General features: G+C 39.1%; 2 protein-coding genes across 2 annotated transcripts in view; one reads left to right on the top strand and one right to left on the bottom strand.

Moving 5' to 3' along the window:
* The window catches only part of B3GALT2 (beta-1,3-galactosyltransferase 2), a 28,237-nt gene extending 20,941 nt beyond the window's left edge, over nt 1–7,296 (bottom strand). The window contains exon 1 of the mRNA XM_031595794.2: nt 759–7,296. The gene's annotated coding sequence lies outside the window, so the exon portion shown is untranslated. The remainder of the gene's footprint in view (nt 1–758) is intronic.
* CDC73 (cell division cycle 73) overlaps nt 1–15,172 on the top strand; it is a 97,977-nt gene that overhangs the window by 58,544 nt on the left and 24,261 nt on the right. The window lies entirely within an intron of this gene.

Here is a 15,172-nt window from a genome sequence, read left to right on the forward strand (position 1 = left end):
AGTGCCATTTTGCAATCCAAGTTAAACTGTCAGTGTTTTCATATTAAACAGAGATCGTAATGATGGCATGAGGTAATTTACGTGCTCACCATTTTGAATGCACACTGTGTGAAGGTTTCCTTTTGGGATGTCAGCAGAGCCTGATGTTACTTGTAAAATGTGGTGCCTGATTGCGCTGCTGATGGCTTAGATCATGTCCAATCTTTTGCACGCTCCCAAATTATGCTCGGTCAGTATTAGCCTGATGACATTTTGCTGTGGTTTGGGGGAGGGGTGCGGGGGGGGGAAGCAAGTGTGAGAAAGGTCTGAAGGTACTCCTTAGATAATGTAATTTGACTGCACGGTCTGTTTTGATGGTTCAGTGCTCTCTGTGTGTGTCGTATCATGGCCATTTTATCAGTGCTTTAAGATTACTTCTGATAAGGATTAATTTTGACGTACTTTGAGAGGATTTCTAACTGTTTTTTTCCTAAATTGGAGGGGTTTAAGTTTTTAATTTCTCAGTTAAATACAATCATTACAGTAGCCACGTTATCCCTTTAATCCCTCCTGTACCCACAGCAGGCTGTAAGCAGTGCATTAAATGTGTAAGGTAGTGACATTGTTCTGCACGGTGAAAGGAAAAACCTGCTGGAATTTTTTCCACTGCTCGCAGACACCTTATCTCTGGGCTCTGCAAATTAGGAATGATCATTATCTCTAATGGCTGAAAGGTAACACACAATTGAATGAATATCACACACAAGGATTTGACATACCTTCCCTGGTCAGGCCATTTATGGTGCGAGGATTATACCCACAGAAAATAGTTTTGGCACGCCATCACTTCAGCAAAAAAGATGCTATCGAACATGCGCACATCCCCCAACAGTCTGCTTCCTGCGATTGCTTTTCACAGTATCCAATCTGTCCATCTGTCGGCTCGTTGCTGTGTTACCTTCCTTGCTCATAAGTGTTGTCCTTGTCTTGGGGCTTTTTGTTCATCCTTCAAACAAAAGGACAGTAGTTCTCGTTCGTGCTCCGGCGGTCGGGGCTGTCTGGCGTTCCCAGCCGATAGATTGGAGCTTTTACATCTGGTGTTTCCCTTGTCGGACAATGCAGTGCTGTGTTCTCCTCTTCCCAGTATCCATATTTCTAACGGTAATGTTAGCAGTGAGTGCTAGCACGTAGTGGTTCAGTTGCCTTTAGTAATAGGATTTGTCTCTCTTCCCTCCTTCATTGTTGCTAGGCAGTAGTAGAAATGGTTTCGAGCTGTTTTAACCGAGGATTCTGGTCTATTAAATCCATTCCGTAGTCCTTCGGCTGCTGCACAGGCAGGCAGCAGTTTAAATGTGGGCTTTGACAGATGCTGTCTTCTGACAGAGCAGAATTTAACGTCACTGCTTGGCTGAATCCCACGTGATTGTTTGCATTCATTTTGACTAAACCCAAAGGCAGCCAGAAACCTTTACAGGCTCTTCCTCCTATTTGATAAATGATACATATTCAGCACAAGCACAATGATAGGTGAATAGTATAAAAATTGTATGATGATTAAATGAATGATTGAGGGTTTTCTCAAATTGTTTTCACTTTTCCTTGACACCGTAACTTATGATTCTCTGGGGGATTTTTAATGTGAGATGTTCTATTTCAGTATTCCAAGGGCTGTTCTGCTTTGCAAAGGAATTAGAAGCATTTAAACACCAAAGCTTGATTTAACCCATTTGGTGCTCTCTGTAAAAATTTTTTTGTGCTTCTATGAGGAACATAGATATTTCTTGGTTCATACTTGCTTTACATGTTTCATATTTTTACCCTATCAAAGCTGCTTTTTGTAACCTTAGGTTAGCCAGTTGAGTTGGAAGGCATTCATATATAAACCGTTAAGCTTTATTTCAATTAATGATGGATCAGAAAGTGCATCTCTTTTGGTTTTCTGGTCATAATAGAATGTGAGTTCCTGTTGTTTCTGTCCTGTCAGTAACTGGCCCTTCTGTGCTGAAACACCTCATTATATTTGCTGTATGCTTTAAAAAAATCTTTTGGTAGGGGATGCTGAAGATGGCAAGCTAGCAGCATTCCTACCCAAGTGTTTGTCCATCCTTTTTTGAAAAGAGAATGAATTTAGTGCTTTGGACTGATTTTTTTTTTCTTTGTTTGTTTAGCCAAAGGATAAAGAAAATATAATGGGTCTGTCGTATGGTATCTCTGGTTGGATTGGGGAGGTGCTTCCTTTGCTAGTGCATAATGATTCTCCAGACTCGCTGTGTTTTACTAGTCTAGATGCATGTTCTGGTAACTTACTAGAAACATCATCAGACTTATAATCCCCTAAATCACCTATGCATACTTACTTTCTCTGTTAATTTAGTCTTGTATTTAATGTATGCATTTCCTGTTCTAATGACATTTTCTGCAAATCCTATTATCTTACCTGGGACTGGTTTAGGAACATGGCCATATTCCCCAAATATTTAATACAAATAAAACTCCTCCATTCTAGAAATCTTTAATTTCAAAAAAGCTGGAGGATGGGCTGGGAGGCAACTAGTGGGAATGGAGTGGGAGAGGAGATGCTTCCAGCCAGCATTGCTTACTGTTCTGGGACTTCAATGAGTAATTCAGAACCAGTGTTTTGAAAGGATGTATGTGTGCCCCATCTACTGGATTTGCAATTTAAATGCACAGTTTCTTACGTTTACATTTCTGTATATTACATAGAGTATATAGTCCATTGCTGTGTGTGTACAAACATGACAGAGGTTAGCTCTGTCAGCTTGCTGTATCCTGGACTACCAGTAGGGCAGTGAGATACTCATGTGGTTAACTTAACCTCTGTTGACAGACTTTGATGTCAGTAATGTAAATCTTGACTGATTTTTCAATCATTGGAACAGACATATATAAGAATGTACTTGAGAAACAAGTCTAAACCTCAACAGAATGCTCACTGAGATCCATAGTGTTTCCACTGGCAAAAGTTTCTGCTGGCTTAATTTACTCATGTTTCTATCATTCTTAAAGTGCATGTCCAAAGGGTTGTGAATTCTAAGTAGCACATTTACCTACTGGTGTTTGTCTCTTCCCATAAATGCTAATATTAGAGGTATAAAAACCTCAAAGGCCATTTGCTTTCTAGATAGAAGGCGATGACACTAGTTCTGGCTTTTAAATTAAATGACCATATCACTTGTGCATAGGCTGTAAAGTTCAGGCAGAGCTGTTGTTTGTGTTGCAAGATGTCAAGTTTGACATAGCAACACACAAGTTGAATCTGGAATTTTTAAATCTTAGTGAGCCATTTCTTCTGTTCACCCATTGTTTACATTTAAAGATGAGCAGGTCTTAGTTTATCTTGTGGGTGTGTAAAGAAAAGCCCTTTTCCCTGCCCGCCCCCCTTCCCGCTGATTTCTATCTGTGTATGTGATGGTAGGCTGAGACAGTTAACATTTCAGAAAAACTTCCTTTTATAGAACTTTCTTTTTCAGTACTTCTGTGCAGTACTGTGTGTTCCTGGGTGTTTCGGGAGGGCGGAACTTGCTTTGCTCTGTAAGTGTGACCTGAAGGTTTAAGTAGTCTTGCTGTGGTAGTAGATTGGAATGAGCTTTATTTTGGCCAAATCTCACTGTGAAGGGTCAGTGGTCTGCTTGTTCTTGATCCAAGGAGTAGTATGTTCTCTGATGTTGCCATGGTTACATCTTAAATTAGAAGCTGCAATGTTGGTGTTTGAAATACTTAGATCTACTAAGGCTAGGGAGGAGTTATAGTGATGTGCAGATGTGCTGTGTGAATGTAAGGAATGCTGTAGAGTTAATGTGGCCAGTGCAAGGTCGTGCAGTGAGTTGTATCACGTTAAAAGCAGATGCAGGAAGCCATTTAAGGTATGTAAAGTAACTTGTGCACAAGACTTTGATTGTGTGGAATATCTGTGCAAAACAAAGGTGTGTGACTTCAGAATACTTTATCCAAAAATCTTGAAAAACTTACTTTGTGTAACTTTTAGGGAGCAGTCATATCTTGTCAAACTAGTTTTAAGACAAACTAGACCCTGGGAAGGAGCCATTTAAGGAAAGCTTTCTCTTGGCAGCAGTAACAGAAGTTTCTCAAATGAGTTTACAGTGGCTGCAACAGTCAGGTGTACTGCTTAGAAAGATAATTTTCTGCCTGATGGCTACAAGTCCCCTGGAAGTTAAACTAAATACGTGCATCACAGCTGACATGTAAATTGAATCTTTCTATATGGGTCATGCTTTATGAATGCTCCACAAATACTCTGCAAAGATCATTCTGTTTTATCAGAGTAAAATGTTGTATTTAAGTTTCAAAGCATTAAAACCCTGTCAAGTGACAATTCAAAATGAGTAATGACAGTGTTCTCAAGGGTGGTTATTTTTGCTTCAGAACTTTTCTTTTTCCCTCTGGAAATGTGTTCATAAGAACGTCATAAACGCTGATCTTAAACTGTGTTAAGAATTATGCATACAGCCAGTGGCCGTTGGTCTCAATGATCCAAAAAGTATACTTTTCCAATATATCATTTAGAGCAGAGAGGATTATAGAGTATTTCTAATCTGAGTGCCTATTCTGTGATCACAGTGTATTTCTTAACTATCAGAAGCACATTTGTAACTGAGTGAAAAATAGCAATCTAAAAATGACCACAAGTGTCAGTATTGCCTGCCTTTATTTTTCTTAACAAATTTTCACTATTACTTTGTAAGTTCTGTAACACATCTCACACTTGCTGCATTTTGTGGAGATGGTCAAGATTTTGTAATGTTGTAATGGCTCCCAGGTGTTTCCACTAATCTTTAGACGTTTAAAATTTAAAGCACAAGCAGAACAGTATAGATCCATTTTCAGTGGCAATGGAAGAACAGAAAGGGCTTCCAATAACTGAAACTGCGTACCTATTTTTGTGTTCTCTAATGAGTAGTTTATAATTGTTCTAATCAGTCAGTAAGCGATTTAAGCACTTTGCAAAATTGTTAGGGAGAAAAGACCGGATGATCTCTCGAAGGCAGGAGGGCTTAGTCCACCATCTGCCCAGTGAAACGTTTCAAGGGGATTTTTCACAATTGAGTCTTTTTCTAGTAACTGAACAGACATTCTAGCTACCCAAGAGGAATTAAGTCTCAGGATTTCTTACAGCTTCTTATGAAGAGCACAGGTCTGGAGTGCTTCAAAATGCAATTGAAAAGCCAAAATGTCGCTGCTTTCATTCTACTACTCTGTTCTGTTTTTGCATTATATGCAGATTTTGCATATTTCACTGTTGTTTTGAAACAAGTCTTCCCTCAATAATATAGTTTTGTCTCTCAAATTTTTTTCTTTACTATATTCGGATTTTTTTCATGTCTTTCCCCTAGGCTTTACATCCAATTATTGCTGATCTTAAGTGCTAAATGAAGATTTTCTTTCCAGGGGATGGACAACATAATTTCATTTAGATTGTGCAGCATCTTTGGTTGCGCAGTTCTCCCCTGTTGAAGTGACATGCCAGAGCCAGTGGTAGCATTTTCTGCCTGTCACAAGTGTTCCTTTTGCATTCTGAAAAGAGCAGGGACTTTATGAAGCTCTGATTCAGCACAGCAGGGGAGAGAAGGCCAATGAGCACAAGTACCAAACGTTCAGAGGCAGTTTAAAGACTGTGGGAAATAAACTTACTCTGCTTGTCTTATGAGACTTTTTCATTCCAGGTGTCTGCTCTATAAGATCAGGTTGTCCCGACCACTCTCCCTTCGCTCCCAGCATGAACTTGACACTTTTTAATGAAAACAGAAATTGTTACAGAAATTGAGATTTTTGGGGAAGAGCTTGCCTGTTGCAACCTGCTCAGCTCCTTCTTTCTGTACCATCTGTTCCCAAAAAAGCCTCAGAAAGACCTTTTCCTTTTGGCTGCCTTTTGGTTTTTAAGGCGTCCCAATGAATTGAAGAGCTTTGGCCAGGGCACAGGCCTTTCCTGCTCACTTGGGCTGCTTCTTTGGGTTGTTGGATCTGCTGCATGGATCCTTGAAGACTGAGAGACTTGCAGCTCTTGATGTTCATCTTCTCATCAGCTGTTTTGTTGTTTTTTTTTTTTTTTTTACCACTGTGCCTATGGTTTGTGTGAATATGGAGGCATTTCATCAACCTCAAAAATTCCTAGTTCTTTGTAGTAAATAAAGTGGAAAATCGTGATGTAGATCTTCAGTTAGTGTTAAGTAGTGAGGCTGAGCAGCTGCAAGTTCCCAAGCTGCCCAAATTTCATCTGTTTTGGGTGTGAGACCTTTATTGATTCTTTCCATGTGTCGTATTTCCTCAAGAGCTTTTGTGCATGAGTTTCTGCAGCTCCATTCGATAAATATCCTCATTTACAGCTAGTTTTGTGGGATATAGAGGATTTACAGTGGAAACCACAAAGCTTTAGTAACTGTCTTAAATACCTGAGGCCTTTTCTTCTAACAAGAATGCTTAAACTGAGAAAGGCAACAAAATATATGGAAAACTCCCTTCTCCAGTGATCTCTGTAGTAAATTTAAGTAGTATTTGTTAATAGTCTGTGTAGAACTTGGATCTTAGCTTGGAAAGTGAGTCCTTTTTTTTTTTTAAAGCAGCTCCTTGCTGTGCTCATGGACATACTGCTAAAATTGCTTCCAATGCCCTGCATACTAGCTAGTTTGGTAGAGTTACTTTGGCTTGGCCAGACAGATAAACATCTGCTATTTCCCAATAGTTGTTCCGTGTTGATTCCCTCAACTGGAAGTGATTTCCAGCCATTGTATATTAATAAGTTGTTTTATCATGTATTGTGCTTAAATTCATTGAACCGATTCCCTGTTGCTTCAAAGTAACTTTGATTCTTGTGGAAAATTTTATTTGGAAGCGGGTATTCATTTGTCTATATTTCTGATGGACAAAGAAATTGTCCTGCTATATGAAATGACTTCCTATATGCTCATTTTCTGGTCTATCGTACAGACTTTGTCATTCCATTTTGGAAATTCACTTCAAAATGAACAATAGCATCTTTAGTGACTTGGAAAGAAATTTAAACTGTGTTGTGGAAAACATGCTTTTGGTCTGAATAAGTATGTCCATAATGCCTTTTGTAATTTATGCAAGATTCTAGATGAATTTTGGCAGATTGAAGGTATTTTTAAAAGAAATTACTAGCAAAGAATTGGTGTTACCTGGATATTGCAGGGGCTTCAATACCAGATCTAACAAGGCCAAGTGCAAGGTGCTGTAGTTCAGCTGGGGCAATCCCCAGGTATTTATACAAACTGGGGGAAGATGTCCTTGAGAGCAGCCCTGTGGAGAAGGACTTGGGGATCCTGGTAGACGAGAAGCTGGACATGAGCCAGCAGTGTGCACTTGCAGCCTGAAATGCCAACTGTGTTCTGGGCTGCATTAAAAAAGGGGTGGCCAGCAGGGAGAGCTCTACTCAGCTCTTGTGAGGCCTCATCTGCAGTGCTGCGTCCAGGCCTGGGGCCCCCAGCACAGGAAGGATGTGGAGCTCCTGGAGTGGGTCCAGAGGAGGGCACTGAGATGATCAGAGGGCTGGAGCACATCACCTATGAGGAAAGGTTGAGGGAACTGGACTTCTTTTTGCTTAGAGAAGGCTCCACGGAAACCTCATTGTGGCCTTCCATATGTGAAGGGAGTATATAAACAGGAGGGAATATGTGTGTATATGAGGATGGATAGTGATAAGACAAGGGAGAATGGTTTTAAACTGAGACAGGGGAGGTTTAGGTTAAAAATTAGGAGGAAGTTTTTCACCCAGAGGGTAGTGATGCACTGGAACAGGTTGCCCAAGGAGGCTGTGGATGCCCCATCCCTGGAGGCATTCAATGCCAGGCTGGATGTGGCTCTGGGCAGCCTGGTCTGCTGGTTGGTAACCCTGCACATAGCAGGGAGGGATGAAACTAAATGATCATTTTGATCCTTTTCAACCGAGGCCATTCTATGATTCCATTCTATTCTATGATTGTATTGACGTAGAATAGTAGTTCACAATATTCGACTAAGTTCTGCTATCCTAAACCATATTTCATTCATTATTTTTTTTACAATTAATGTTATCTAACAGAATAAGAAAGAGAGCTCTTACGCATTTTGTCCATCTCAAGGCATAACACTAGATATCAGCCATGCTGTGGACAGCTTTGTATTAAAAAGAAAAAAAAAGGTGTTTTTTTAATGCAGTAGATCAAGTTTTATGAATTCAGGACTAAAGGATTTCATTTCTAGAAGAGAGATGTTTTAGTAACTCTTAATCAGCATTTGCAAAGCTTTCCATCACTGATCCGTCTTAGTGAAGTGAATTTATAGGGAGCATCTGTCATCCTCTTAGGAAAAAACCCAAAACGCATAAAAATTGTTGTACTCAAAAAAAATATCCCAGTCTCATGACCTTGGGCAATGGTTTGCACTCGGCAGATTCTTTCAGGTTTTCTCTCAAAGATTTGCCTAACTAAGCATTCAGACTTCTGAAAATGCCTTTTTTTTCTAGTTAATGCTCATTTGAGCTTTACTTGTATGCAAGTATTATGGTCTACAATTTGATAAGAAGGCAGCTGGCTTTAAGCATACTAAATCAAACTTTTTTCCCACCTTTGGGTCCCCATCTTGGGTTGCTTTGGAGTTGGTTGTTTTGCCATATAGAAAAACCTCTGTGATTGTTATTATCAGTAAGAAGCATACTAATGTAAGAAAAGAAGAAAAAAAAAGGCAGAAAGAGCAGAAAACAATGGATTTCTACTTCTATTCAATTTGTAAGCAAGCAAAGGAGTACAAACTGTGCTGTAATGAATTTTGCTTGGAATAAGACCTGAATACAACAGTTAGTGTAGAGGGAATCCTTGGATTTGAGAATATAGGTCACCTCACATTGAAATGTTATCTTCACTGTGGAAAAAAATACCTTTTGCTATTTAAATTTCTTTATTTTTTCATTGACCCTATGTAGCGCTGTGTGGAAATACGCATTAATATCTGTACTTCAGTGCTGGGTTTGCCTCATGACAAAAAGTGGTTTTGTTCTGTGTAATTAACTTGGTTATCTGAGGTGGGCAGGGGAAATGGAGTGGGGAAAAGAGATATGCCAGTAATGTGGGAAATGCTGGATGCAGCGGGGAAGGAGCAGGTTTTTTGAATCTCTGTACCTCTCAGTAGCAGGTTAGTTGGGAGCAATGCCAGATTAAAATTGGATCTGTGTATTCACATGATAATGCCTACAATTTAATAAGCCTGGTGGAATGTGGACCATTAGGGAGCAGATGCATCAGCCTGCTCTGAGTGGTCTGGTGGAGTCGGCTTGGTCCCGTGTGGCTGGAGCTAATAAGCTCTGATGACTCTGTGTAGAATTGCCTGCTTGTTCTTGAAACAATGCTGCGGCATATATGAGATGCTTGCAAGATTTATAAATAGTAGCTCCATGCTGTGTGGCAGTGCTGCTTCTGAAGCCCTGCTGGCATGGGAAGGGAGCTAGCTATGTTTCTGTGAAGCTGCCCTGAGCTAATGAAATCGCTACATCAGAGAAACCTCTCTCATCTAGAATGGAAAATCTGCCGCTCGGAATATCTGATCACAGTTAGATTGAGAACTGATGGCAAGAGTAGGTTGGGTTTTTATTGAGTGGCTTTCATAGTGCCTTGTCATAATTTCTATCTAATTTTCAAATATTTCTCTTCAAACTACGCACCAGTCAGTGACAAAAATGGCTGAGAAGAAAAGGGATTTTCCTGTTCCTTCGAAATAGCATGTATTCATTTACAGGAGAATATGACAGTGTAGGAACTAAGAGGAACTAAAGAAGAACTAAAGAAGAGAGAGCTCTTTCCTTACCCTTTCACAATGCCTTTTTAGAAGAACAGAGGAATAAATGTGTGGGATATCTGTACTTATTACCAGCCTTTTTAATTAAGTATAGTATTAATATATGCTGTCCTTTCTCGAAAGACGATGCTGCTGTTTCGATTTGGTTTTTCTCCCAAAAGCAGAGCAAGAACCAGCATAATACAAGCAAGGATGAGCCCTGTGAAATTACATCTGTTTCTGACTGGTAAAGCTCTCTGAAGCACATGCAGAAAGTTCCAGGGTGTCATAACAGAGGAATCTTGTTACTCTTTTGTGGTATTTTTTTCTCCTCAGCGAGGTCATTCTTGGCATTGAAAACCATGCTCTCTTCCAAAACATTGTTCTCTGTGGCTTACTCATTTTTATTTCCTACCACTTAAGTGCTCAAGAATTTTCCAGTGAAGGGATCTTACTCTGCAACAGATTGCAGTAGGGGGGAAAAAAAAAGAAGTGTTTACTTTTAGTCACTGACAGGAGGCATATCAAAGACAAAACTATTTGAAGTAACAGGACAGCTGCGAAGGCTGAAGGAGAGCTGAGGAGTCCTTACTGCTCAAGACACATTTCCTTTAGATATACTGTGAAATTTGTGGGATCATTAAGGACAGCTGATAGTCACTCAAATGTGAGCAGAAGAAATGAAAGTTGCACTGAGCCTTACCTGTGTCTGTCCTGCCTGGCGTGTTATGCCATCTTACTTGGTTGACAACTGGAAGCTACTAGATAAGTTTGTATGTGTATGCATATGTGTAGAGAAAAAGCTATTTGACAACTTTTAAAACTTGTTTTAAAATACACTTTGAGTCTGTTCATTTCGTTAGGCTTTTCTGCAGGGATGAGTGAAGACGGTGCAAGTCAGAGTATAATAGGGAGACCTGTAAGTTTGTCGACTTTTTGTATGGCTCTTATCCTGTCTCCATCTTTGAATAGAGTGGCCCCAGACTGTAGGATTGAGACTTTGCCAGCTGACCTTCATTTAAGAGGATTGCACTTCTGCACTGCTGAAAATACAGCTGTGCCTTAGCCATTTCAAACAGCAGTAGTATTATAAAGCGGATCTCATAATGCATAGACAGAAGCTTCGAGATGGGCTGTCTAGCATATAGATTGTATATAAATTGAAAAAATAAAAGTTGGATGTTCTCGTCCTTGTGCTTTGAGAAGGGCTTAATTTAATCTTCACTACTAAAGAGAGAGGAATAATGGGAATTTAGATAAAATGCTGAAGGAGGCTGAAAGTAGAGGCAGAAGGCAAAATGGAAAAATTTATCTTTAGTGATAGGGCCAGAATTCTTCCTTTTTCTTTTTTTTGACATAATATGTTTTTTATCAATTTTGAACAATTATGGTTAATTTTTAATACAGACATATATCATTGACTTCTACTTTCTACAGTAGGGGGGTGTTAATTCAGTGCCAGCAGATTTCATAATGTATTTGCTATACACACATACACACACGTTCTATTACATGCATGCTAATGGGAAACTGAAGTTGATTCTTTCAACCTGATTGTTAGCCAAGAAGCACACAAGTAGCAAGCATTTGTGCTATGAAGAAGATGAAGTATAATCTACTATTTATCATAAACGTGAATCTGTGATGCATGAGACTAAAATACTGGTGTCTCAGGTGACTGTTGTACAGTGATTGAAGCTGTGGTTTTGTTGCTTGTTTCTATTTGTTGAAGGGAAACAGCCCCATCAAAAGTCGGTAATAGATGTTTGACCAAAAGTCAGATTTTGAGAACACAGTTAAATGAAGGTAACAGAAAACTGAACGCTGAGTACAAAACGAGGTTTTAGTTAATAGTGTTTGGGGAATTACTTTATCATCTGTTAGGGAAAATATAGGTGTAGCCCAGGAAATGCAGTGCTTTTCTAGCTGTTCTTGCTTGTGTGTTTAGTTACGTAATTTAGTGTTACATAGTAGTGATTGCTGCAAAACATAATAAGTTTTTAATGTCAACACCTAGGGAAAGCTACAAGCCTGTTGGAATTACCCAGCTGCACTGAATAGAGAATTTGGGGGAGAAATTGTTTTGATTTGATGCCTTTTTGTAATTTTGAACAAAATCAAATTGTAATTAAAATCCTCCAATGAGATTTATTCAAGGGTAAGTACATACCGAAATAGACCTCTCTGTCAAAGCTGGAAGGTGACAAAATTGGAGAATGGGACCACAAGTACCAGTACATGTACATAAGTATAGATATGAAAGTACCAAAGTAGCAACATTGCGTTTTTGTTCTGGATGTTTAACTATAACAATGTATGTGCAACATGATAATACAGTCCAAGGAAAAGACTTAAGTAGTGTAGAAGATCATGAGAAATCCTGTGACTGATGAGAGTGACATGCTGTTCTTGTGCATTTTAGAAATATTCAAACTTAACGTTGTACTGAGGATGGTTAGTGATTCCTACTGGTGGCAGGAGCAGCCACAAGAGAATGCTGGGAAGCACAGAGTGTTTTTTTTCCCATGTTTTCCTGTATTAAATATGTAAAGCATAAAGAACTGGAGGCTTTGGGACTCTTGAAGTTCAGTATTTTGAATGAGATAATATTGGTATGCTGCTTATTAACTTTGTAGGTTTGGTTTGTGAAATTTATGGATTTGGATTTCTAAGAATTCAATTATGAACTATGCCTATATATATAAATATATATGAAGTATATGTACATATATATATATATATGTATATATTTATGCACGTAGGTATATCCAACTTAGATAAATGAAGTATGTCCATAGTCTGAGTTACAATGTGGGAGCACGTCGTTGAGGATTTCTTAGTTAATATCTGGAAGTAAAGACATTGAGGACAATAGACCTATTACTGGATTGAAATTAAACCTGAAATCTTTCACTTTACTTCATACAAATGTGTGAAATCAATGTTTAGGAATAAAGTAGCATTGCAATCAAATGTCAGCTCCAGTTGTAATTGTTTTTTAAACTGTGTTTTTTCACATGGCACCAATAGCGACCTTGGAAATTAAAAATGTAAGGTATTTGTATCCATTGAGAAGGGTTGGTTTTGCCAGATTGTCTCTTTTTAGTGAAATAAAAGATGAGTCACAAGATGACCAACAGCTTAGTGTTCGGGGACAGATTGCCATGTGTTCGCTTTCCCAGTTTGTGTGTGATAAGAGCTGGGACTAGGTCAGCTCCTTGAAACAGATTTAAACTTGTTGGCAGGAGTGTGAGCGAAGGAGCTGGGGAACAGAACGTGCACTGACACATGTGGGCTGTGCTCCTGCAGCCCCAGCTAGAGGTGCCCTGCCTGAAAATGCTTTTGTTTCAAGGCTGTTTCTCTCTCCCTGTGTTTTAACTTGGAATAGAGCCGTGTTTGTGTATACTCCTTGGCAAAGAGATTTCACAGGAGCTTTTCTGATTGTACAAACTGTAAACATAAGGCTTAAATGAGGCTTGTGACAAAGGGGGAAACGAATGAATTTGCATTCCTACTGTGGGGAAGTGGTAGCTTTTGCTGCCATTAGGATCAGGGGTGCTGGAACCTAGTGTAAAAAGGCAAACCAAGCCCATCCATTGTTCTTCCTGCACACCTAAAACCACTGTGTCTTGTTTTGACTTGTTCCCATATTCATGGTGCGTAGTGCATTTCTTCCTTATTGTCTGTTTTCTGAGTTCCTTGAACTGAAGTGATAGGATGTGTAGAGGAAGAACAGGATGGAATCTGGTTTGGGAGATTTTTTTTTTGTATGACAATATGGTGTTTCTTTCATTCTTCAATTCTTTTTTTTTTTTTTTTTAATATGGCACCTTGAACCTGGCAAGTTCTGCAATTGAAACAGGACAAATATAGGCAATATTCTAGGAAACTCCAAGAATATGTCTCACCTTCCCAGCTTGAGGGAGTTACAGCATGTATGTAACTGTAATGCATGGAGCTGCAGATAGCATCAAACATTCATCCTGGACCAAACTCAGAAATTTTCACAGTAAATTACTGTGCTGTTTCTAACTTGATAGACTATGTTGTACAGGTATTGTTTGGCTCTCAGTACTTACTGACACTTCTAGTGCTGGCTCCCAAGCTAGTGTTTCAGCAAACAGCCTGTTGATATGAGGGCTCTGACAGATGCTGCGCTGCAGACCTCTGCAGTGTTTGCATATGGCACAAAACTTGCACGAATACACTTTTTTCCTTCTTACATCACTTTATACTACTTTATGTACAATTGATTTCACTTATCTCTAGCTAGTGCAGCAAGTACATGTCCAACAGGACTCTGAAGTGTATTTGTATACGAGTGACTCAGCAAAGAAATGCTCAAAAAGAGAGAAAATCTGAGCACAAATTTCATTGCCAGCGTTAATCAACAGATGGCATGAATCTGTACGTTAATGTTGCTTGCAGCCTGTTCCAAACCTGAAGATCATTTTTTTTTCTTTCTTCCCTGGCCTATGTCTTCAGAACAGCTCTTTCCATGTGTAAGTGCTTCCAGTCTGTTATATTCTTATCGCTGCCATCATTCAGGACCTCTTGTCTGTTCTTCTCTTATCGCAATTCACGGTAGTTGCAGCTAAAGCTTTTGATCCTGAAAAAGCTCATGCTGTTTCTGAACTCAGCAGTTACTTTACCTGGTGACAAAAATAACTCAGGGTTCATTGCTCCAAAATTCCTCTTTGTGCATCAGTTCCTCCAGAAATACAGATTCTCAGACTTCCTCCTGATATTTCAAGTCTTCAGATGTGATACTTGGAAATTTCCCTTCATCTCTCTGGCCATGACCACCCAAGACAATTGCATTTTCTTGTAATGTGGTGTGATCTATAAGCACGGCACTTGTTAAAGTTGCTTTGAGCTGCAATTGCTAAAACTGTTAATGTTGGAAGAATAAAATTAAAACTTGAATTCTTTTATTCAGTAAATGCAAAGAATGAAACATTGCTGGGGAAAAAATGATGCTGAATAATTGGTTTAACCAGTATTCACTGGGGCTAAGGGGGAAGGTTTTATTTAGCTTCTTATATATTAGAATTCTATTACAGCATCCCTTGGTTTAGGAACAGAATTCAGAATAACTGAGAGGAGGCTATAAAGAGCATCATCAGTATCTATTGCGTTGAGGCTTTGAACAGCCATCACCTACATTTAATCAGTTGCTTGGATTTTGATTCAGTTTGGGCATTCTGGAAAAGTTTTCACAAAAAGCGCTAAGGATCCATCTATATTCATTTAGGTACCTGCAGAGCTTTAAAACGAAAAAAAAAAATCTTCACACACAGAGCATTTCATGAGTCTTTCCAGAAGCTACAAAGGAACGTTTTTGAAGTCTTTTAAGCCTTTTCCTCTGCTAAGCTATAACTCACAGAAT

This window comes from Phasianus colchicus, chromosome 9, assembly GCF_987193195.1.
Source record: "Phasianus colchicus chromosome 9, bPhaCol1.hap1.1, whole genome shotgun sequence".
NCBI classification, from domain to species: domain Eukaryota; kingdom Metazoa; phylum Chordata; class Aves; order Galliformes; family Phasianidae; genus Phasianus; species Phasianus colchicus.